Below are 24968 nucleotides of genomic sequence, written 5' to 3'. Positions count from 1 at the left end.
GCGGGACAAATGAAATCAAGCCAGTTCGTCTGGTGAATTTGAAATCTGCACTTTAAGATTTTGTTAGCCACTAAAGATGATCCTTGTACTGGGGAGTGCTAACAGCGCGGGGAGGGATGGTATCCGAAAGTCGGAATGCTTAGGGAGTTGTTTGTATGTACACGCTTACCACTGGCCGTGCAATGGACGCTGTGGTAATCCTGGACGCAAAGACGAATTCCTTCAACGAGGCATTTGTCCAGAATAAGTTTTGAAAACTTTGAAAGTCGAATTTTCCTTGAAAGATAATTTTAAGACACCCTGCGGGTGATAATGAATGTAAATGCGCTAATACTTGCAGAGGGCTCTTATTGAGACAAAAAGGCATTAAGGCAAACTTATGTTAAGTGCCCTTGAAGCCTTTGGAATATGGTTTTAGATTATTACGGTTAAGTTGAATGATAAGTGGAGTGAAATCAGGCTTTTACAATTCGGCTTTTCTGTATTTCCATTTGTTGGTAATGACTCTCAGATGACAAGTTTAGGGGAATGTTGCCGACTTCTCTCCAAGCGACCCTTTATGAAAATCTAATCTGCGTAACAAATTTGCTTCCTGAAATCTAGATAGGTTTTGAGATGGTGATGTGTATTAATAAAACTTTCCTTTAGTCTGCTTCATATGGAAAAGGCTCAAAAAAACACGAATGCACCCTTCAACGTGCTATGGAGCATTCCCTCAAAAAAGGCCAAATTTTTCGTTACCACTGAACTCCAGCAGAAGATTCTTTCCTTTTCCAACGGCAACACTTCATTTCAATAAAATTTTAATGATGCCACAAAAGGTCATAGCATTAGTATAAAAGCGGACAAAAGGTCATGATTCAGCCGATTATCCTTCTGACTGATTCCATCCACCAGGCCTTGCCGAAATCCTTGTACGATTCGGGTGAAATCACTCAGCAAAGGATGCCAAGGAGGTCGAGAGGGAGAAGCAAACCGACAAAGGATACTTGACGGGACCGAGAAAACTGATTCAACCCAAAACCTAACGCGAATAATGTTATGTTCTTAATGTGAGCTGCAATCAGTCATTCTGAGCCGGCCGGAAATGTTGCCAGTATTTCTTGGCGGTTTTCAGATAATCTCCTCTGTAGCTCTTGAAGATGTCCTTACTCGGTTTCTTGTTGTTTTTGTCTAAAGTTAATGATCCGTCCATATTTCACAATATTCTCAGCTTGAGACTGTATTGTAATACCCACTTGGAATGGCCGTCATGGTCTCCTTAATAAAACAAATATCGAAGTTAAGTCCTGGCTCCCCTGCCAGGAAAGCTATCGTAGAAATTGAATGTTCTTCATTTTCACTTCACTTTGAATTTTCCATGAACTAGAAAGAAAAGCGGAAAAATCGAAATAAATATTCATATTTTGTTGGGATGCCAGCAAGAGGGTGGATATTAGGCTTTCGAATCATTACTTATTTTCAAAACAGTCCTTCGTAGGATCCGCAAATTATTAAAAACGCTGAGTCATAGGCAGTATCATTTGTTTTTCTCAAGAGGTCACTATGCCATTCCTTCCCTGTTTTCCTACTCCAAAATTGGATTTTTCCCTTGCAGTACGCGGACCAATTCTTTCTGCGAAAGGACTAAAACGCTGCGCTGCGTTCACTGTGTCTGACTTGTCCTAATTAAATTTTTTTCTTGCCAGGATTATGTTCAACTCTGGTAAGTTCTTGAAAGTTGCTCCTTGTGGGTGTGAAAGATTTTCGATGTTTTGTTGTAATTAAATTAATTAAACTGGAAAAGGGGATTACAGTCTTTGAAATGTGAAACGCAAATGGAGATGGGAAATGACCCATTTCCAAGTTTATTGGATTCTTCAAAGTATGTCCGGATTAGTTGTTTATCGGAAGCTCAATATTCGTATTGTACGGCAAGGCAAACGTATTTGTAAGTGTAAATGGAGATGTGTAGGATGGGTCCATATTTTGATTCTCCGCTAATGTATAACCGCACGATATCCATTGACCACTGTATTTGGATTGAACTTTTCCTCATTAGTCTATAATCTCACAAAAACCTTCTCAGGAAAATGGCAAACGATAAAGTTTAAGCGGAGTCCTTCCTATTCTCGAATATGAAGGGGCTTGGAAGAAAGTCATTCAGTTCTTGTAAAAACTTGAAGAACAGATTTGAGCTTTCATTTTCATTTTAACAAACATACCACTCAACTGTTTAAGTATATTAAGGATAACCATACGTATAGAAAAAATGGCCAACCCAGGAAACTCAACACTTCAGGTACAACAATAATAACAGTAATAATACTATTATGGGAAGTTACACTGCGTCTTAGAAGAAAAATTATGCCCCTTTACCTTACAATTCCCAAATGTCTCAACCTACTTTTTACAAGTGTCTGACACTGTCCCAGAACATGTACGAAGATTTCGTCGTCCTCCGCACAGAATCTGTAGACACGACCCCTAGAAATTGAGCCGGCAATGTCCAGTGAGTTAGGCTCTTGAAAGAATCCTGCGAGCACTTGGGTTGATACCCCCTTAAGAGCCCTGAACTGCTCCATCCCTGGTATATTCGCCCAGTATAGGTCTTTCAGCCGCTCCTCTTCATTATTCTGCGTTCCAGCCATGCACTCATTTCCGATTCCAGAGAAGTGTTCTACCCGTGAAGCAACGTCCCTCCTTCCCCCTCATCTCTTGGCCAGCTCTTCCACTGCATTATTACCCTTTAATCCAAAGTGGCCTAGAACCCAATACCGAGCGTATTTGGTATATTAAGGTACTCCATACCTGTTTACCTGGTAGAACTTAAGCGTCTTGACGACCTCTTGGCTGTAGGCTACAATAGCAATGCTGGAGGTTGAAGGAGGTACATCTATCTGCGACGTATATTTCCGGCTGAAATACACTAGTGTACTTACATATTCGTTCATTAGAAGCAATAACCCTGAAAACCGCCTATGCTATGAGAGATCCGTCAGTATACCAGATAATCAATTACTAGTTTGGGCCGCAGGTAACTGCTACGCTTCTCCGATTTGCCTTGTAACTCCAACATATTTCAAACTTCTTGCCTAAAACCTCACAATGAGGTTTCAGATAACAGTCGTTCGGTATAGAGGCTATAAAGAATTTAGAAAGTTGATTACCCCACTGATACTGATGAAACCCAGTTTGAGCAGTTTGCGTAACACGGGCTGGTGTGCTGGGTTCAGTTCTTCCTACCCAGATTACCAACCAACAGATAATCATTACCCTAACTATTCCAGTGTATATCCAAAGTAGGATTTTCGAGTTGCATCCCCACTTTTCTCCTGCTATGGACTTGCAAAACATCAGAGCTCTTGTAGCATTCCGACAGCAGAACAATTTTTGATGTAGCGTAATTCCCAAATATTTGACATGTGTTTGCGGTTCATCCTTCATGCTATGTATTCCGCGATTTTAAGTGATCAAGCTTGCACCTCCTAGTGATTGGTGCTATGGTGGACCTGCCTGGGTTAATGCCTAGTCCCCCCTTTCAGCACCAGGTACTAGTAATTTCAGTATCAGACAGAATTTTGTTGCTTTTCGCCGTAGGGTAGGAACCCAAGAATTGAGTTCTAAGAAACAGATTTACCCTTTCCTCCAGCAATGCATTTTTGAACCTGGTCCAGTCCTCAGTTTGTTTCGCCTGGTTCAAGAGTTTCCGCACGTCCGTTCCATCCTGGATAGGTTCGTTTTCTACTAGGGTAAGTCCCTTGATGACTTGACTGTTCTGGCTGGACAGCTAGTTTCATATGCGTCAACGACGACTCCAGTTTTAAGCTCCAATTCGATCCTGATCTCGTTTCCCACCAAGAGAGGGGCCATGTTGTGTATTAGTCTCAGTATGTTCACATGGGGTGCTTTATTATTCTATATTCTATCAAGTTGCCTTCAATATCGAGTCTGATTATTGTGTAATCCGACATAAAAAGCTCACCCGACACCCTCCAGTTCTTGACCAGGCCGTTCATCAAAGTGTTTTCTAGAGTTATGTCTAAAACGTCTTGCTAGGTGCTGCTCTCGAATGTTGGAGTGGTGCCAATGTTCTATATTTCTTAGAAGAAGGTACTCACCTCTTTGTTTGATTTCGCTCGAGACCTTTTGGCTGGTGTTGACGTCGTAGCGAAGGCGAAATGTTAGTCCCTCCCTTTCACAAAACTTCATCAAACTAACCACCAATTCCACTGGAGCCTGCGGCCCATCTCCTAGATAGTATTCTGATGCACAACTGCCTCTCGAATTCTCCTCCGGCTTCCAATGAAACAGGTCCTGCTCAGAAACTCTGAAATATATATTTTAAGTTTCGTTTGAGAATGATGCAAGCTCTTGGTTTTTCACAAAAGGAATCCCAAATTTGCCGCATGCATCCTCCTTGTAGACCATGAATTTGCTCCCCGCACAACCAGAAGTCTTGAGCCAACATTAGCCCAACGTTACCCATGGAAGTTGCCCTTGCAATTACTGGAGCAGGTTTGGCCTCCGTGATTTCTTTGGGGACATGATAAATAAGGCAGCTACATCGTTTAATTGCCCCCAGGAACTGGTCGTATAATTCGATCGTGAAGAGTTTGCCTTTGCCCTTCGCTATTGTAAAAACTTACCAAAATCGTGTGTGAAAATTTTTATTTTATGGAACGTGGAAAACCAGAAGCTCCACATTCTATCCCTTACACATCTGCCTTACAGCAAGGTCTTCTATAATTCCCTACTCGCCACGAGTGATTATTTGCCCCGAAAATACTTTCGGTAGTGTAGCCAGTCAAATGCCTCATACCGCACTAGAATACCTAACGGCGGACCGTCTATACCCTGCGTTCACCCCTGGACTACTCAAAATTTTCTCCTTCTTCGTTTCGGATTTGGATTTCTTGAGAACGTTCCAATCTCTTGGGCTGATGTCCGATCTTTGATTTCATTATTGAAGGTTTAGGTCTATTCCGAGCCTTCTAAAAATCCTCTTTTGGTTTCTATCATTATTTTGTTATCTTTTTTCATTGATTAGGAAAACCGAAAGGCGGAAAAAGTCAACAACGCTAGAGTATGCACAACCGCTCCTCGAGCACAAACACCTTCGTAAAAATTGCAATTAACCATCGTGAAAAATGAAAACGATTACGTCAAACAGCTCAATGTAGAGCCGGAGTCTGACCAATAGGAAGTCGCCTATTAATCGCTAACGTCCAGGCATTTTATATTACTCCGAGAGATAGCTTGATATTTTTTCCCCAATATTAGCAAGTTACCTTCGCTATGCTTCCAATAAGTGCCGAAGAAGAAGTTCTAGACTAAGTAGTCCTGAATAAAGCAGCGACTGATATTGATCGAACCCTTAACAAGACGTCGAAAGCTGTAATTGAAACGGTGCTAAGTATGTTTGCACACGTGTTCACAGCCTACCTTTAAGAAGCGTCTTTCCATGTACTGATCTTAAAGCCTTACCTCACTATCTTCTGAATTCAATAGGGCACTTTCCGCAACAGACACGACATATTGATGCGACGAGTAAGCGGATGGATGACTACTCATGGTTTCAACTTTGCACTGGAAAAAACCGAAGAAGTCATCCTGACTAAAAAGAGAATTCCGACCCTGCGTCCCGTATCGTTATGCGAGTCGATAATCGAGTCAAAACCAGCGGTAAAGTACCTCGGAGTGACTTTCGACCCAAAGATGAGCTTTTTTGAGCAAATCAAAGCAGCAGCGAACACGACCGCAACTGAAGTTTCGGCGTTAAGTAGGCTAATGGCAAACATTGGGGGTTCTACGTCGAGTAGGCGACGTCCTGATGAGTTGAACGCAGTCTGTCCTGTCCTACAGCGCAGAGGTATGGGCTGACGCTCTTAGCAAGGCGGTAGGAGGATCGCAAACGTCTCGCGCAAATATAGAGACGGGGAGCTTTGCGGGTAGCGTCTGCGTACCGCACTGTCTCTCGTGGGAGTGATCCCCGTTGCCCCCCTTGCTAAGGAGCGTCAAGTCATATACAAATGCAAGGGAGATGAGCCAAGGGATGTGGTTGCCCGTGAAGAACGGCAACGCACTCTAGACGAGTCGCACCTCTCTTGGCAAAATGAAACTAGAGGCAGATGGATTGCACGGCTCATCGGCAACTTAGGTGCATGGCTAAATCGGAAGCGTGATGAGACTGAATATTTGCTTACCCAATTTTTAATTGGACATGGAGGTTTTCAGTTTTACCTGCACAAGATTGGAATGGCGCGATCTCCGAATTGTGTGTTTTGCAATGGAGTTGTGGACGACGCCCACCACACTGTTTTTCTTGTGAAAGGTGAGATGGGGTTCGTCAGCAGCTCTATTTAAACAGAGACAACATCGTCGAAGAGATGCTGAGGAGTGCTGACAGGTGGAGCCGTGTTGCCCATTACGTCCGGGCCTTTCTCGTTGCTAAGAAGATAGAGCTCGAGCGGTGGTGGAGCCGGATGGCAGGGGGTCCCTTGAACTGACAGTTCCCTTCCTCCTCTCCCTCCCGTTGGTGAAAGGAATTCCCTGATTTAAAGGCTCCGCAAGGCGGGAGAGTTCAGGGACTAACCCGAAGTAATGTGACAAACGGTTCCAGGCTAGCTCTCTGACGATGGGGAGGTGTTTAGTTGGTAGTTCGACGACGTACTGAACCGGGAGTCCAACACTGTATGCGTAAATGCATTCACCTACCCTACCCCAAAAAATGCCATCATAGGCAGCTTTAAAGTTGATGAAAAGATGGTGCAACTGATGGTCATATCCCAAATTTTTTTCCATCGCTTCCCGCAGGGAGACTAATCTGTTGCTGATTTGCCTGGAGTGAATACTCAATACATCGCTCCAATATGCCCATTCTGTCGGAACTCAGATTTCCCTCTTTGTCTCGGCAGGATGAGCATTGAGGTATATAAGGTTTCATCCTGCTGACTTGTCGGTAAAACTTCTGCGCCTGATGCGGTTGCTCCCTGTACTTTTCTAGTTCACAGACTTGTTGGTTCTCCCAGGCTTCCTTTTTCCGTCTGTGAAGTCACTTCTTCGCTCGACGGAGTTCGTGATAACTCTCTGCGCATGTCGAAGTAATTGGTCCAAGGAAAATATACTTGGAACCACCCATTCCAGACGAAAATATGCTCCATACAGATGTGCCTCCCTCAAGCTCGAAAAGAACTATTGGGGCAGAACATTGCTATTCTGACCGACAGCCAAGCAGCGATAAAGACACTTAGGTCCAACGAGGTGAACTCTAAACTGCTATGGGAATGCCAGATTATAGTGGGAATACTCACTGGTTACTACCAACTAAACTGTCACTTGTCAACTAGGGATATACGGGCACTGCCTGCAGGTTCTGTGCGGAGTGTGTCGATGCACCTTTCCAATCTCGCCTTTTACTTCCATAGCTTCTTTGATTGCCGCGTCTTCTGTTTCTGGGATAAGGACGTAGTACTGTAGATGTAAGCATCATTTATTTCTGCCCCTAAAAGCCGCCTCCCGGAAATGTTTGTCTTCCACATTACTGGACGACGTAGCCTCCACAAATGTAGTGCTCCCATAATTTCCGTAATTCTCTGCCAAGACTTTCAAAAGGGTTATGAGAACAGGTCCTAAATTGCTTCGCAATTGATTGAACCTTATTCGGTTGAGTGATTCAGTATCCCCTCCCCTCGCGCAATATTCATCGTAAATTTCCGGCAAAAAGGTGGATGAGATGCTTCCTTCCACGCAGTTTGTGTACTTTAAGACCTATAATGCAGGATAGATGGAAACAGAAAGACTTGGTAACCGGGATGTCTGGAGTTCCTTATTAAGGCAGGCCTTTGACCAGATACCACTTGTGGCTGCGATGATGAAGATGGTGTATGATGGACATTGCTAAACGCCTGAAATCAAAACATCTGAAGCATCCTTAACGATATGTGTGCTCTCTGAGTGGAGGAATGTACCAACCAGTTCTCACCTTGTTCGCGGCAATCACTTTTACTTCTGCTTGCTTCGCTAAACCATTAACAGTGGTTTGTGCAATTCTACTTGCCTTTCCCTCCATTTCTGTGGTGCTCTGCTCTAAACCCTTAATATTAAATTATTCTTCAAAAGCGATGCAGATGTCTTTGCTGGATCCTAAGTCCTTACACTGGATTGAGAGAGTAATAATAATGTGTTACTGGCCTTTCCCCGCATGACTACGATGCTTTGCGCTTGGAAGTTTTTCTCCTCCTCTGCCCCAATATAAGATAACTTAAGTCCCCGCCCCCACCATTACCTTTTATACCATCGTTAGGTGTCACTGAACCAAGTGTTTCACTACTAAGACACTACGGGCGATGAATATCAAAGACCATATCTGGTAGGCATTTGGTAGCCATCTTCCGGGTCTGCGTATAAGCATACCCATGTGTCTTTGGATATGCACGTTTACAACGCGTCTGTCTAGCGCTTGGCGACTCCAGACAGGGCTTTATATATAACTTAACATGCCACTTTTCCACAGATCCACAGGATCCTTTCAGATGCAAATATAGCACAGGATGAGAATATGTTCAAAAGTGAATAGAACCTCAGGTTCAGTACTTTCCACTTTCGTGGAGATATGGCAATGTCAGGCATGGCAAATATCTTTGAAAAATGTTTTTCTGGTGGAATAATTAACTATCTAATCTTCATTAGATTTACCATATGGAACCCAAAATACAATAGACCGGACCGTTCAAGAATGACAGGAAAGGTAAATAACGTATGGTTGCAGTGAAACCCTGTGTCCGGTGTAGCTCATCTAGCATATCGTTGCACAGTTGATGACCTTTTCCGGGCAACGTGCTTTAGTTCCTTTCATCATTCCCAAGAAGCCTACAATCGTGTCTTACTATTCTTCGCCACACAATTCTAGGGCGACCCACTTATCGAATAGGGGATTCTACCACATATTGTGAACATCGTAAATTCATCTGTTGGAAGAGTTTTTGTTGTGAAAATCACCATAGATCAATTTTCATAGTACTCCTCATTTGTCAATCAAAGGCTCAAAACTGGGGCAGCAAAGTAATTAAAAACATTTATGAAATAACCAAAGTAAATCTTTAGATTATCCCTACTCATAACAGCATACTGAGATTCCCTGAATTATTCTAAATCACATCAATATCTAAGGACATTTGTGGATTCCAGTAACACCTATCTCTCAACTATGTTGAAATAACCTTTGCTTCGTGCTTGTAATATGACGTCTCTTATCCAATTAATTGCATTCACAGCACTAAATTATTCATTCTGTGTCACTCTATTCCTGAAAGTATCCTTGAGTATTCTCGACAAGTTCTTTGTTGGGAATAAGAGCAATGGAAGGCACAAACGGTCCATATCATCATTACTAGCTTATCCTCATTTCAGCTCCATATCCATACAGAAAACCACCCATTCACCTCATAACATGGAGCTTCAGACAAGATGATTTACAATTTCATTTTGCATAAATATGCTCCTGTGGAGGAACATTTCATTCGAGGATATCGATTGCGGCCTGGTGAATGCAATGAACTGCACAAATGTTATCTGTGTAAAGTCTAGAATGCTGTGGACTCTACAACTTTAGCTGCACTGACTAATGGTGTTGTTGTGCTTAATACAAGGAACTGGTTAAGAAAGTAATTTAAGTTGGAAAAGGGACACATGTCTATTTGTCTTAACTAACATGGTCATAGTTGTATCGTATAGTTGCTACTTCTATATCAGCTCGTTGAGTCAACTTGGTGTCAACCATAAGGTTGTTCTCTTCATGTGGAGGTCCTTCCGGCCATGAGACCACAGAACAAACTTTCGTAATTGCTTAGAGGATTGCGGAGGACATTCCAATCATGCAAGGTTGTAAGTAACCTCATAATTTCTGAGAATACGACACGATGCCAAGTATCACATTGACTCTCATTGCCAATGATAAAATCGACAACTCAATAAGATATATAGTTTGCAGGTTGGATGATGTTATCCTTATATGAATACACGGATACATGTATTCGACACTAATTAAAGTGAACGATATACTTATATGGTTGTTATTAGTCTCCAAGCCCGCACTGTGACTCTGGGATAACCATCCTAAGACGGTGGATGGTCTAGCCGACAATAGATTTGTCGCCCTTTCTTGGGATGTGACGCCCTGCCACTTTCACCTTCCAGTGGTCAACGAGGACTACACACGCAGCGATCGCCAGACAATCTTCAATCAGCTATCGCAAAGCCACAGTGCAGGCTGGTCTTTTTTTTTTTTTTTTTTGAGGAGGTGGAAATCGTCAAAAGACACTGGTCTGGACACACCAGCTTGTGGGATTTTTACCCATTAAAACCACCCCCGACTCCCTCCCTGCCCCGCGGAACCACCATAAGGTATTACATCACGGGGCGGAGTCAGCTCACTCTAACTTAATCCCATTTCTTCTATACGCGGCGCACGTGACCGCGCTTTTCTCCTTTCCTCCGCCTTTCGCAGTTTATCTTGAATAAATGCGATCATGGAGTTGACCGCATCCCAATTCTCTTGACGTGCTAGCATTTTCGGCACCAGATTTTCTGGTACCAGCACCTCTCCTAGAGTCTCCTCTAGATTCCTCCTTTCTTCCACAAATCTCGGACAGTGGAAGAATACATGCTCTGGGTCCTCTGGGACTCCATCCCCTCCATCCCGTGAGAAACTGGGTGAGATTATAGTTAATCTCACCGTGTCGTCTCTCCAACCACTCCTTGATGGCAGGAATGAGCCTGTGAGTCCACCCACCCTTTCCCGAGCGTTCCCACCGCTCTTGCCATCTATTTATGGATATCTCCCTTTCAGCGTTCTTCGTCTGCAATAAAGGAGAGATTGACTTCGCATGGTATATATTCGCCATCTCATCTGCCAAGATGTCAATCGGCATCATTCCAGAGATGACGAATGCTGCATCATCTGAGACAGTCCTGAAGGCAGAGCATACCCTCAGAGCTGTCCTCCTGTAGTTGCATTCAGTTTGCTAGTATTAACTGATATCCGCAATGCCTCGCTCCAAACTGGGGTCGCATAGAGCATGATTGAGGTCACCACCCTGGCTATAAGCAACCTAGAGGTATGCCGTGGCCCTCCCACGTTCGGCATTATCCTCGCCAGGGCCATACTAGCTTTGGATGATTTATCACAAACATACTGTACGTGTTGCTTAAAGCTGAGCTTCCTGTCTATCATCACCCCCAAGTATTTGATGGTCGGCTTGGATGTGATAATATGATTCCCGATTCAAACACAGGCGTAATTTCTCTTCCGCGCTTCGTAATGAGAACCGCTTCTGTTTTTTCCTCCGCAAGCGTCAGACCAGAGCTCTCTAACCAGCATTTGACAGCACTGATTGCCTCGCTTGAGTATAACTCAGCATCTTCGAGATGCTTTGCGACAACAACTCTCGCTCTAACATTTTCCCCACCGTGTCCAAAAGACATATGGGTCGGTATGACGATGGTTCACCTGGAGGTTTACCAGGCTTAGGCAGAAGTACCAACTTCTGTGGCTTCCATGCCGCTGGAAATATTCCCTCGGACATGCACGCTTCGAACAACTCAGCGAACACGTCCGGCCTGGATTTCACGGCAAGCTTAAGGGCCTTATTCGGTACTCCGTCCAGGCCCGGCACTTTATTGTCTCCTATTCTACCGCAGATCTCCAGCAGCTCGTCTCTGGTGACTGGCGGGATTGCCGTCACATTCAGAGGTGGTTGGAATGTATCGGTGCTCTCCTCTTGCTGGGGGAATAACCCCTGGATGATTTTCAGCAAGAGGGTGGGACACGTGATCTGCGGAGAGGAACGGCCTCTGAAGCGTCCCATCACGATTCCATAAGCTCTCCCCTACGGGTTTACGTAAGCTTCTGAGCAGAGCTCCTTAAAGCATTTTCTCTTGCTTCGCTGGATGGCGAGCTTGAGGGTTTTGCGGGCTTCCTTATAGGCGCACACTTACTGCCCTTGTTCGACTCTACCTACCGCCCTCTGAGCCGCTCTTCTGGCTCGGTGGCAGGCTGATCGAACACCGGTCAGTTCATCATTCCACCAGTAGTTTGGTCTACTACTGGGGAATGAGCACCTCCTAGGCATGGACGCGTCACGTGCTTTGGCGATACATTGGGCCAGATGGACGGCTCTTTCCGTCGAGGTGCCTGCTTTATCAGGTTGATCTAACCACACCTCTATGAAGGTCTGCTCATCCAAAGATTTTGCAGGCCAGCCTGAAATCTTTTTCGGCTTCGGGCATGATAGCTCTTTGCCCTGACGCTCGACACATTTCTCAAAGAAGATTGCTTGGTGATCGCTGTGGGTGTAGCGTTCGCTGACGCACCAGGACATACCACGCACCAGCAAAGAGCTGATAAAGGTCAGGTCTACAACCGAGCCTGACCCCCCTTTCTGGAAGGTGTTCACAGCACCTACGTTAGCCAAAACCATATCCATCTGCGCGAAAGCTTCTATTAAACTGCGCCCCTTAGCATTCGATTCTCTGCTACCCCACTCTAGAGCCCAAGCATTGAAATCACCAGCAATCACCTTTGGACTTCGTCCCCTTGCGTCGAGAACAAGATTATCAAGCATTTGCTCGAATTCAGGCAGTGTCAAACTTGGTGGGGCCTAGCAGCTGTATATATATACACCACATATTTTCGCCCACACAAAGCCACTGGCTGCCTGACTTGCAGTACATTGTATGGCCTGTCGACCACAAGCCCATATCGCCGCTCCACCAGTCGAATCTGTGACCCATACACCACCGTGACGGTTTCTGTACGGCTCACTTATGATGGCGATTTCCATCTCAGATTCGAACGTGGTCTGCTCAAGTAAATCCTGAGCGACCCTGCAATGATTGAGGTTTATTTGAATAAACCTCATTTTCTTATTGCAGTGAGCGCTTTCCTAAATTCCGGACATTTACTACTTCCGGCAATATGCCGGGTATCCTGTCCCTGTTTCACCTCGCACAATAGGCATTTGGGGTCCCTATTGCACTCCCTGGCAATATGGCCCTTCTCCCCGCACCTTCTGCATCGATCGGATCGATCAATGCTGCTGGTGCATGCCTTCGCGAAGTGCCCAAACATGAGGCATTTAAAGCACTTCTTTAGTGAGGTCTGTTTCCTTAACCGGCAGACAACCCATCCAATTCGAACTTTTCCCGCTGCCAACAACTTCTGCGCTGTTTGAGTACCGCCATAGGCTTTTCGTAAACTCACAACAGACTCCTCGGCAAAGTCTTGTAACTTGAATTGCTCCTACAGAGCAGCACAAATCTCTGCTTTTGATGTTATTTCATCGAGATCCTTACATTGTATGTAGATCTCATGTTTTTGGGCACGCACTGCGACATTCTCTCCAAATGAGTCCTTCACCCGAGTGCGAAAGTCATCAGCCTTGCCCACGCTGGATCTTTTCAGCTCGAACATGAGATCCCCCTCTCTGGGTTCTTCGGATTCGATTCACATTTCCGCTCAGATCTATTAGGTCGGGATCCGCTTTGACCTTTCTGAGTATCTCCGCGTAGGACAGATTGCCCTTACTGGAGATAACAATCGCATCTGGACGGGTTCGCACTTTTGCTTTTCCTTTCGCTTTTTTGCTGGTAACTTTAGTCCATCCATCGTTTTCGTTCGTCTTGGGCTTCGCAACGCTGGTCAACTTTTCTACATTCGCTGTATGCTTTCCTCCTTCTGCGCTGTTGGTGTTGGTTTTCAGGATGTCCTGTCCGCCTTTTTTTCTCTTAGGCGCCTGCTGATTATTTAAAGGATCCGCCTCTTTTTCACGTACTCGCTTATTTCGCTGGGATTCGATGGTAGTACGGTTAGGCGTCACTTGGGTTGCTTGCGACACTGTTGGCACAGCGGGGTTCGGCGTATCCTTGGTGTTCTTTTCCTCCATCTGCGATCTGTTATAGAGGACTCTAATAGCCCTCACCATATTCTTTATAGCTTGGTGCACGTTGTGCTTGTCCTTGATGAACTCGGACAACTCAACTATTTTTGCCCCAAGCTGGATAAATGGTAATTCCTCCGGATCGGGACTCCGCTCCTTATAAGCTCCTTAAGTGCTGCTTCACTTTTGGCGGTTGTTGATCTTGCCTGTGCTTTATCCTTCATCGTCTTTAGCATTGGTGGAGATCTCAAAGTTGATGAGCTTCTTTTGAAAGGATCCTTTTCCTGTTCCTGGGGCACCTCCTCCTGTCGCGCATTTTGAACATGGGTGTTGTCACGGTTTTTGTCGTCCAACGATCCGTCTTCAGTTCATCCTTGTTTGTTCTTGCTACTGGTGTTCTCGGTAGAGTCGTACTTCGCTTGAACACTTCCTTCTCCAGATCCAAATCACTTGTAACATTATATGCCAAGGTGGCCAAGTTGTCCACCACCGAGGCACTGCGGTCGAGGGATATCGACGGCCGGGAGCCCGCTTGCTCCCTCCCAAAAACCGTCGGTACTGGGGTTCCGAGCTCCTGCACCGTAAGTTTACTCCTTCTCTCGTCTTGCATGGTGGTTTTATGTTCTGGGTATCTTTCCCATAGCCATTTTGGTCCGCGCACCAGAGATGAGCAAACACTAGCCCATGCACAGTCAGAAAAGGAAAGTGCATGAACACATATTTACACATCAATAGGTATGCCCCAATCCGCCAGCTGGGGTCGCGCCTGATGGGAGATCTGGCCACTCCGCACAGAGCAGGCTGGTCTGCAAATGCTTCAGATGAGCATACCTTCATAGAAGTGTGGTTAAAACAACTTATTAAAGCTGGCACGTCCACAGAAAAAGCTCTTCATCTCACACAATGCATATTCAAAGCATGTGTCGCGTCCACCCCTACGATATTCCCCAATAGAAGAGTCAACTATTGGTGGAACAGTGAACTGGCAGCCTTCGGCTTGCCTGCCACCGAGTCTGCCGCCAAGCGAACGGCTGAGAGGGCGATAGGCAAGATCGATCTGAAGCGAAAAGAGCACGTCTGTAAAGAAATCCGTGAAACCGCAAAAGTTTTAAGTTTTAGTTAAGCTCAAAGGCGAACGTAAACCCATGAAGTAGCGGCTATAACGTTATGGTGGGGCGGTTTGGTGGAATCGTGTGCCCTACCGTCTTGTTGAAAATCATCCAGGAGTTACTCCCCCAGCAAGAGAGAGGCAATGACAACTTCCAGTAACCTTTGCATATGGGGGCGATTCCAGCACTCACCAGAGATACTGGAGATCTGCAGTAGAATAGGAAACAATAAAGCCGCTGTTCTGGAGGGCATGCCGAATAAAGCCTTTAAGCTTACCGTGAAATCCAAACCGGCCATGTTCACTGAGTTGTTCGAAGCGTACCTGTCTGAGAAGATATTTCCTGCAGGATGGAAGCGATTTCAGGTCGACAGTATGCGTTCTGTAGAGCCAAACCAACCATTCATGCCATCAAATTAGTTGCTCGCTTCGTTGAAGATGTAATTCATGAAATAGGTAATACCAGCAGGCATTGCGTAGTGTTGACCCTGGACGTGAAAAATGCATTAATTTGGCCAATTGGAAAATAATACGAAAATTCCTAGCAAAGATTGGTATTTCCACATATTTCGCTACTATTGTCGATAGCTATTTGCAAGAACGGGCGCTTTGCTATGACAGTGATGACGGTCCCCAGAAGTATGTTGTCTCTGCAGTTGCCCCCAGAACGCCGTGCTTAACCCACTGCTGTTGAACATCATGTACGGCGATGTGCTTAATCTTCCGAGCCTGGAGGAAGCCACGGTGGTGGGTTAAACATATAGCGCTGGTGGCGGTGGCACAGCATCTTGAAGATACTGGGTTATTGTGATGAAACAGATTAAGAATTGTTAAGCTCACTTAACGCACAAGCTATTTATTATATATTATTAATTTATTAACTTTCTCAATTACAAAAACAATTGTCCCATTCTTTACAACTCTAAAATTCTCAAATTTTCATTTAACCTTTTTTATCGAAAAACTTATTAGACTAAAAATTCCACGATTGCTCTGCTGGTATCGTGGCTGTCACACCTCTACCAACAGGTTGGAGAGCCACTCAGGCGGGTGAGTTTCACTTGGTGGTGAATTATATTATTCTGATGCGCAACTCAGACAAATCTTCAATAATCAGCTCGCGCCTCCACATTATGAGTTCGATCTTGCTTTATGCAGAACCAGTTTGGGGAAAGGCATTGCAGATTTCAGCTAACGCTCATGAACTGAGTTCAGTCTACAGAAAGACACCACAAAGGGTATGATTCCTTCCGGACAGTTTCTGATAATGCAGCGTTCTAGATTTCGGGAACGATGGCGAATAACATGTACTATGCGAAGCTTACTTCTCCTTTATCGCAGACGAAAAGAATTGAAACAGTGAGATCTGCAAATAGATGGCAAAAGCTTTGGAAACGGTCGAAAAAGCATCGGTTGACACATATGCTTATCCCTACCAACAAGGAATGATTGGAGAGAGATCCCATGTGAGAGAGATAAATTATAATCTCACCCAGTTTCTCACGGGGCACGGAGGATATCGCCAGTACCTATATATGGTTAAACTGGATACCTCACGTGAAAGTCCAAACCGCAATAGAGCCCCAGAGAATCAGATCACATATGCTCTCGCTGTCCAAGAATTTTGGGGAGAGGTGCTGATACAAGGAATTGTGGTGCGGAGAATACCAGTACGTCAGAGAAATTGGCATGCGATCAAATCCACGATCGCATCTTTCCAGAGCAAACTGCGGAAGCAAAGGAGACCAGAAGACCGCGGTTACGTACACCACGTAGAGAACAAATGTGACAAAGCTAGAGTAAGCTGACTCCGCCCCCTAATATCTTACGGTGGTTCCACGGGAGATAAGGGTGGTCTTAGTAGATAAAAATTCCAAAACTCTGGCGTATCCAAACCGATGTCTTCTGAAAATTGCCACTTCTTGACAAAAAAAAAAATACAGAAAAACAGATAATAAACTGAAAATAAGGTTTTGTTTTTAACATGTCCACTTATCTATAATACGGCCCTAACCAGCAGTCAAGGTTTCCGCCTAGATCACCAGTGTCTCGAGAATTTTTGCGTCTTACGGCATACGAGTCGCATGTAGATGACGTTGTCAATATGAAATTACCGACCTTCTGACAACGGTGTTTGGCGTTGTGGTTTGCACAAGTAGAGATACAAACTGCCGCATTATCACGGGCTCTAATGAGGACCGATTAACTAAAGTGCCAACCGAACTTGAGTTAGATGTTAAGATGCCTTCAATTCTATTTCGCGGAATGAAACCTTTGGCTAGAAATCAACTTCCTAACAGGGCAATTAAGTCCCTTTCGCTTCGGAGATTGCCCACTCGAGTTTGAGATTATACTGACGCTTGCTGATCTGGTCCAAATAACGATTCCAACAGACATGACTGATAGGATAATTATGTCTATACCGCCCGGTCCTTTATGAAGAACATTTCAATGAGACTATGTTTTAGCTTCATTATCATCACACTTAATGCTGTGCAAGTAGTAAGCCCACAGTAGCGGGACAACATGAATATGAACAAAAACATCAAACATAACTGTAATTCCTGCGCAGGATAATAAAATCGAGAGGCTGAGGTTCAACAATGTTGATTACCACATTCGCTAATTCATGACGATGTTTCAAGCACCAGCAACGACCGCGAAGCAGAAACGCCATAGAGACCCAGAGCCTCCGACATTTGCCACCTGAAAAATACACTTCGCCAAAAGCGGAATTCAACTACATGGTGAAACAGAGCATTTTCAGATCATCCGAAAGCACTTGGTCAAGCTTACTGCACTCGATCCCTTAAAAGGACGAAAGATAGTGACAATATTACCATCATCTAAACGCAGCAACTACCAAATACCCGGTTGCACACATGCAAGATTATACGGGCGTGTCGGTGCTTGTTCACCCTGACGATGTCCCCAGAGTGGCAATTTGTACCCCATTCGGTTTTTTAGTCCACTTGAATTTTCTTTCAGGTCGCTTGAAGCTTGGACACCATAATATGGCACGATAGCAAGTGCAGGGCAGAAGGACTTCCATGGTAAATACACGAAACCACAGGTAGATGCTGCTAGATGCCAGGGCCTATGACGTGTACGAACAATTTCCCAATAGATTTGCAAAGCCGGGGCCATTGAGTGTGGATACGGCCTATCCGGCATAAACGAGTTCCGCTGAATGGCTAATTGTTGGATTCGGAACTTAAGTTAGAATTCGGAATGACGGATGTATCTGTCAAGGTGAAATTTGAACTGCCAGGGTGAAAATGTTCATTGCTTTCTCTTCAGCTTCTTGCAGGGGCGATGTGCTCTCGGCCCGGTTATTTAGGGTTGGCCCCTTGTGAGAGTTTCGTGGTGCCATGATTGTCCCCAAATGGCGGACAGAGTCCCCCGCCCTCCAGCTCTAGCAAGGAGTTGCGCTGTACAACTCAGGCGCCATACTCTTTGGTTGCGACAGAGGTGGTAGATAATCCTCGCATCCACTGGTATGAATGCTAAGCCTGCACTCAGAATTTGATCTTGATGACGAGATTAATTTAAACTCACATAGAGTGCAGATCCCTGAATATAAATGAAATTATGATGGATTACTTTCAGAAACCGTAAGGTAATTCGGAGAACGGCATTGACCCCAGAAAAGGAATTATGAGACACAAAACAATACCGAAAACTAGGACCAGTGAAATCGGCAAACATCCAAAAACTGGATGGGCGGAGCCTCCATCCGTAACTGCATAATCATTGACACCCTCCTCCTCCGTTTCATCATGTTGTTGATCTCGTAATAAATTTGGAAGCCCTTTGCCTTGGATTTTATTGGGAAGTGAGTTTTATAAATTTAACAATCTCATTTCTTTTGACCACATCCAGTTACCTCATATCACTTATGCGCTTCACTAATTTGTCGAACTGAAGTGTTTCGCCAAGACGATATGCTCTGCTACCTTTGATCCGAAGTCTTTCAATTTCTTTGCTCCGCCACCTCCGCACCTCTTCAGGTGCTCACTGAGGCTTGTTTGAAACTTTTTCTATGCCGTACAATGTATAATTTGTTCCAATGGATGGAGAAACTTTTGCACGCTTCAGATTTGGTCATCTGGTCGATTCGAGCCTTTGCTAATCCCAGAAGAGGTAGGTTGACTGCTCTTGACACTGAAAACGCCATCTTAACCGTGTTTGCACTGCTTTTGCTTCAAAGAAATGGATGCCCGATTAAACTCTAATACTATTCGCCTTTTGGACTGTTACCCTAAAGTAATCTTCCTGATAGCTTAGTGTATCATTCAAACTGTGGATAGTTGGGTTGGCGAACTCATTAAATTTGAGGACCTCCAGAATAAGCGGAATTTCCCACTGGACTAAACATCGCCACACAGACTCAAGCAAACGTCCCACTATCACCGTCATAGAAGCGGTGGTCAACGCCTACTTCTCAGCATTGTCGATTTCCAAAGAAGAAAAAGAAAGTACGAAAACCACAATATTAGATACCATCGAGGAAGAACATTGATATTACCAGGAATAACAGCAACTCACCGAAGAAGAACTTAGTTCTGGAAATCAGGGAGAAGCCATTATACTATTGCTACATAATTGCTTTACGTAGATGTCCACTTCATGCAGATAATACCGTACTCGGACTAGTTTACTTTAAAATTTTAGACTGCCAAAGCCCCCTTTATTGGAAATTCCCCGACTTCGTAATCGGAATCCACACGCGTAATTCTCAACACCTGTACGAATTACACGTACTCACACACATCCCAAACAAGAAACACTGCCATCTCCCGGAAGTTTTAAAGGGTGACAGTCTCCCCAGATGTACTACATTTAATTTCACCTTTATATTTCCAACCCTTTAAATACGATAAACGGCACCATTTATTCTTTTGACTACTCGATAAGGCCTTCCCATTGTGACTGTAACTTTGGCAATTTTCTTTTCTGCGTTGTGGATTATGAAGCACTAAATCGTATTTTGTCACTCATCATCATCCACAGCGCAACAACCGGTATCCGTTCTAGGCGCACCTTGATATGGAACTCCAGAAATCCCGGCTTTGCGCCGAGGTTTACCAATTCGATATCCTTAAAAGCTGTCTGGCATCCTGATCTACGCTATTGCTCCATCTACAACCAGGTCGTCTCGTCTTCTTTTTTTACCATAGATATTGCCCTTATAGACTTTCAGGGCTGGATCATCCTCATCTATACGGATTATTTGACCAGCCCACCGCAACCTGTTGAGCCGGATTTTAACTACAACGGGTCGTGGTATCGCCCATAGATTTCATCGTTATAGAGACTGCAGAATCGTCCATCCTCATATAGGGGGCCAAAACTTCTCCGGAGGATTCTTCTCTTGAACGCGGAATTCACATTTTTTTTTTTTTGCTAAGAACCCAGGTCTCTTAGGACTACATAAGAACTGGTAAGATCATCGTCTTGTATAGTAATAGCGTTGATCCTATGGTGACGTTTCAAGCGAAACAATTTGGTAAACTGAAATAGGCTCTGTTGGCTGTCAACAACCGTGCGCTGATTTCATCGTCATAGCTGTTATCGGTTGTAATTTTCGAGCCTAGATAGAAGAAATTTCCAACATTCTCAAAGTTGTAGTCACCTATCTTTACTGTATTCGTTTGACCAATGCGATTCGATCTTGTTCGCTCTTTGGTTTTTGGCGCTGACGTTGCCACCAGGTGCTTCTTCTCGCCTTCATTAATGTACAGCCCGAGATCTCGCGCCGATTGCTGTCAGCTCGATCTGGATGAAGGTAGACTGTACATCTCGGGTTGGTCTTCCCATAATGTCAATGCCATCAGCATAGGTCAGTAGTTGGGTAGACTTCAAGAGGATGTGCCTTTCGCATTCACATCTGCATCACGGATCACTTTTCCCAGGGCCTGGGTAAAGAGGACGCATTACAGGGCATCCTCTTGTCGTAGACCGTTGTTGATGTCGAATGGTCTTGAGAGTGATCCTGCTGCTTTTATCTAGCCTCCCACATTGGTCAGGGTCAGCCTAGTCAGTCTTATTAATTTCGTCTGGATGCCGAATTCTCTCATGGCCGTGTACAGTTTTACACTGGCTATGCTATCATAGGCGGCTTTAAAGTCGATGAACAGATGGTGCAACTAATCTCCATATTCCAACAGTTTTTACATCGCTTGCCGAACAGAGAAAATCTGATCTGTTGCTGATTTGCCTAGAGTGAAGCCTCTTTGGTATGGGCCAATGATGTTCTGGGCGTATGGGGTTATTCAACCTAGCAAAATAGCGGAGAATATCTTCTAGATGGTACTCAGCAACGTAATACCTCTATAATTGCTGCGCTGCGTGATATTTCCCTTCTTATGTATGGACAAACGATGCCTTGTTGCCAGTCATCAGACATTGATTCGCTGTCCCACACTTTGAGCATAAGGATAGCGAATTTCGTGCACAAATGACTCGATTTTGTATCATTCGATGTAATTTGTCAAGCAATCTGAAGACTTTCTACGCTCGCTTCCGCTGAAGCGGTGCTATGACTGCCCCTCTTCTGGAACCGTTTGTAATACTTCTGCCGCTGCGCCTTTCAGTGTCACTACTATCGCAACAGCAGAGTTACCAATTATCAAATATTGGAATATTCAGAAGCTAATTTCATTATTACGATTTAAATTGACATCACACATATTTTTCCAAAGTGATTTTCACACTATGTATGTGGACCACGCAGAGGACTCAAGACAAATAATCTCTCATAAGTCGCAAAACTGGTAGAGGTAAGTCCTCAGGAAAAGCCAAGCATTCTCATTCGTTTTAACCAAACCTACACGCCATCGTTCCTGTTTACCTGTAAAACCCTTCAGCACCTCCCAGACTTTTCGAGAACCGCTAAGCCCACCCGTCAGCCATCTGCATTTCCGCCATAGCCATTTCCGTTTTCCGACCACATTGCGTACGAGTGTTAGGCCTATGCGCCGACCAAGTTCTTCGTTTGAAATAGTGTCAGGCCAGCGTACTCCGATAATACGACGCAAATATCATAGGTAGACAGGAATTTATGAGTAGCAGTGGAGTGCACTTTCCATGTGCTACTCCCATATAGCAACACAGCAAAAACACTAGCACAGAACAGTCTCAACTTGTCCTTGGTGTTGAGATAACAGTGCAGTTACTGCATCAGTCAACATCCAGTTCGATGCCACTGTAAGCAGAAACCCCGCTTCCAAGATATACAAATTGACAAAAACCTTCGATCCTCTGTTCATTAATGCAGATATGGAGTGTGCTATGATTCGTCAGACTGAGGACCTTGTTTTGTTACTGTTTATCTTCAAGCCAACTATACTTGCTTCTTTTCCAAATCCAGAGCCACTTGGCCAAGGTTCATGACCCAGTGAGAAGGGCAAGAGAGGGAGTAGAACGCCAAGCAAGAGAGTAGTATTGAATTCCTCCTCGTCCTCCAGACAATGCAGGTGACAGGATGTAACCCTGGCAGACTCCGCCTTGGACCTCAAAATCTTCTAAGATTTCGGTGCAGCACGTGACATTTTGCACCGTCATATGTCGCTCTGATAATAATTATTAGTTTCTTCGGAATACTCCTTCTGCATAGAGCACTCCAGATACACTCTCTGTTCACGCTATCGAAAGCTTTCTCGAAATCAATGAAGGTACAACGAAGATCTAAATTCCGCACACTCTTCGAAAATTATCCATAGGGTATTTATGTGGTCAGTGTAGGAAGATCCGGAGTGGGAACCAACCTGCTCTCTGTCGATCATGCTTTCAAGGGTGTTTTTTGATACGTTCTAGGACTATGTTACCTATTATTTTTGCGACGACAGGGAACACGCAGCTTCCCCCCAATTGTCCCACTCAAAATGGATGCATCTCTTCACTATCTTGACGATCATTCCCTTGTTCCACTCTCTGGGAAACGCCTCAAATTCCCAAGATTTCCGTACGAGAGGAAGGAGCAGTAACTGCAGATGCAACAATAAATAACTCCGCGGGAAGACTTGAAACCCAAAAAGTTTACTCCGGTTGATTTAATCGATGGTTGAAATGATTTTCTTCTGCCTGGACCCATATGTCATGATGACTAGCCATTTCATGCAGAAGAGGAGGTACTTCACCGGATGTGATGCTGCTAAAAACCACGGTAAAGTATTCTTTCCACCTCTTCAATTGTTCATCATCGTGGATGAGAAATTAACCGTTAACGTCCTTGCATATGCAAGCTTTTTCGTGATGCGGTATCCATTTCTGAAATCATTGCAATCTCTGGCATCTTCCACCTCCCTGGCCGGCGCAATAGCGAATTCTTCCTTGTCACGGCGTACACTACGCTAAACTTTCAGGATTTCGTTCACTATCGAAGTTCGAGCGCACCACACCCGCCATCACTCGCAACGCTCAGTAGAGCCTTCAACCCCTTCCGTTAACCGATCCGCTTCCATGATTCCGCAGTTAGCCAGATCTTATTACGCCCTTCGGGACGTGACTGACAACCTATTTAGCACCCAAGAAACGAGCATTTTTTATGGTGGCCCAATGCTCAGGCGCATTACTCAATATATCTACAGTCCGATCAGGAAGATAGCTCTCCCACTATCCAGCGACAGCTGAATCAGACAAGCGGTCGATGATGAACTTATAGGGTCGCAGTTTCCCAACCCTGCGAGAAGTGACGGACGCCACACGCAAGCGAACGTAAGTGATCAAAAGACGGTGATCTCTTCCTCTCTTATTACGCCTATACAAAAGACAACTCCTGAATCTACCGCTGGTCGAGAAGTGGTCGATCTGATGACTCGTACGGTGTAGGTCAATTGAAATCCAACTGACCTTATGGCAGTCTCTACGATCGACTAATGTGTTACCAGTTACGAGGCGGTGTAATATGCAGGTATCCACGAACCTCTCAACTTGTCGTTGCGGTCGTCAAGAGCGTGTTTCCCCATCATATGTCCATGCAAGGTGTTGTCAAATCTCACTTGGGCAGATCACCCATCACATTCATAATGTCACCTTTAGGAAACTTCCCCTGAGCTGTGTTCAATTACTCCTCCACTCGATCGGAAGTCTCCGTTGGTGCAGAGCATTGTACAATTGTGATGCTCCTTAACCATCAACGGAATCGTGCAACTAGAAATCCATCAGAAACCGACTCCCGGATCAAGGTAGTGCGCTTTGCGGTAGCCGTCAGAAGCAAACCGATACAGGCTTTACAGAGTATAAAAGCGCATTGCCATTAGTGTGTCAACAGAAAGAGGAGTACTTTCCAGAGCCCCATTATCTTACTTCCCTTAGGCCGAGAATGTCTAACTTATATCGTTGAAATCTCTGCTCAAGTTGGAGAAAGTGGGCATTCTGAGGACCCTCGCGACTGTCGTCGAGAAGCTTGTGCACACTCCATAAATCAACCACAGCCCGTTTTCGATAGGCCAAGGTCGTTGCCATGAGGTCAGTTCTTATCCAGTCCCATTCAGGTTAACGTGCTTCCCAAAATGTATAAACCAGACAGGAAGCAAATCGTTTCTGCGAAAATGTCATCAACGCATCAAATATTTGGTAAATCAATTACAAAATATGGAGGAATTATGACTGCCAGCGTACAACTTAGCCACATAACTCGACATGTAGTTTGAACATACTCGACAAAAGCAGTTATCTGCTGTTAAGTACAATAGCTATGCTGGTCAACTGTACCAAAAATCGATTACAGAATAAAAACATTCATTGACCCTACAAAGAATCCGAAATAACTTCACGTTGAGTTTTAAAAAATATCTTTTAATTAAGTGATAAGCTGCAGATCCCTTACTTCTTCGAAGCAACTCACAAGAAACTTAATTTCCTCTCCTTCATCCAGTTTCCAACTTAAACCGAGTTAATTCCGTAACTGAATGTTATCTAATCATCGTCTGAATAACTGG

Source organism: Hermetia illucens, chromosome 4 (genome assembly GCF_905115235.1).
Source record: "Hermetia illucens chromosome 4, iHerIll2.2.curated.20191125, whole genome shotgun sequence".
NCBI classification, from domain to species: Eukaryota; Metazoa; Arthropoda; class Insecta; order Diptera; family Stratiomyidae; genus Hermetia; species Hermetia illucens.
The sequence above is the reverse complement of the archived record's forward strand: the minus strand, read 5'-3'. Positions refer to the sequence as shown.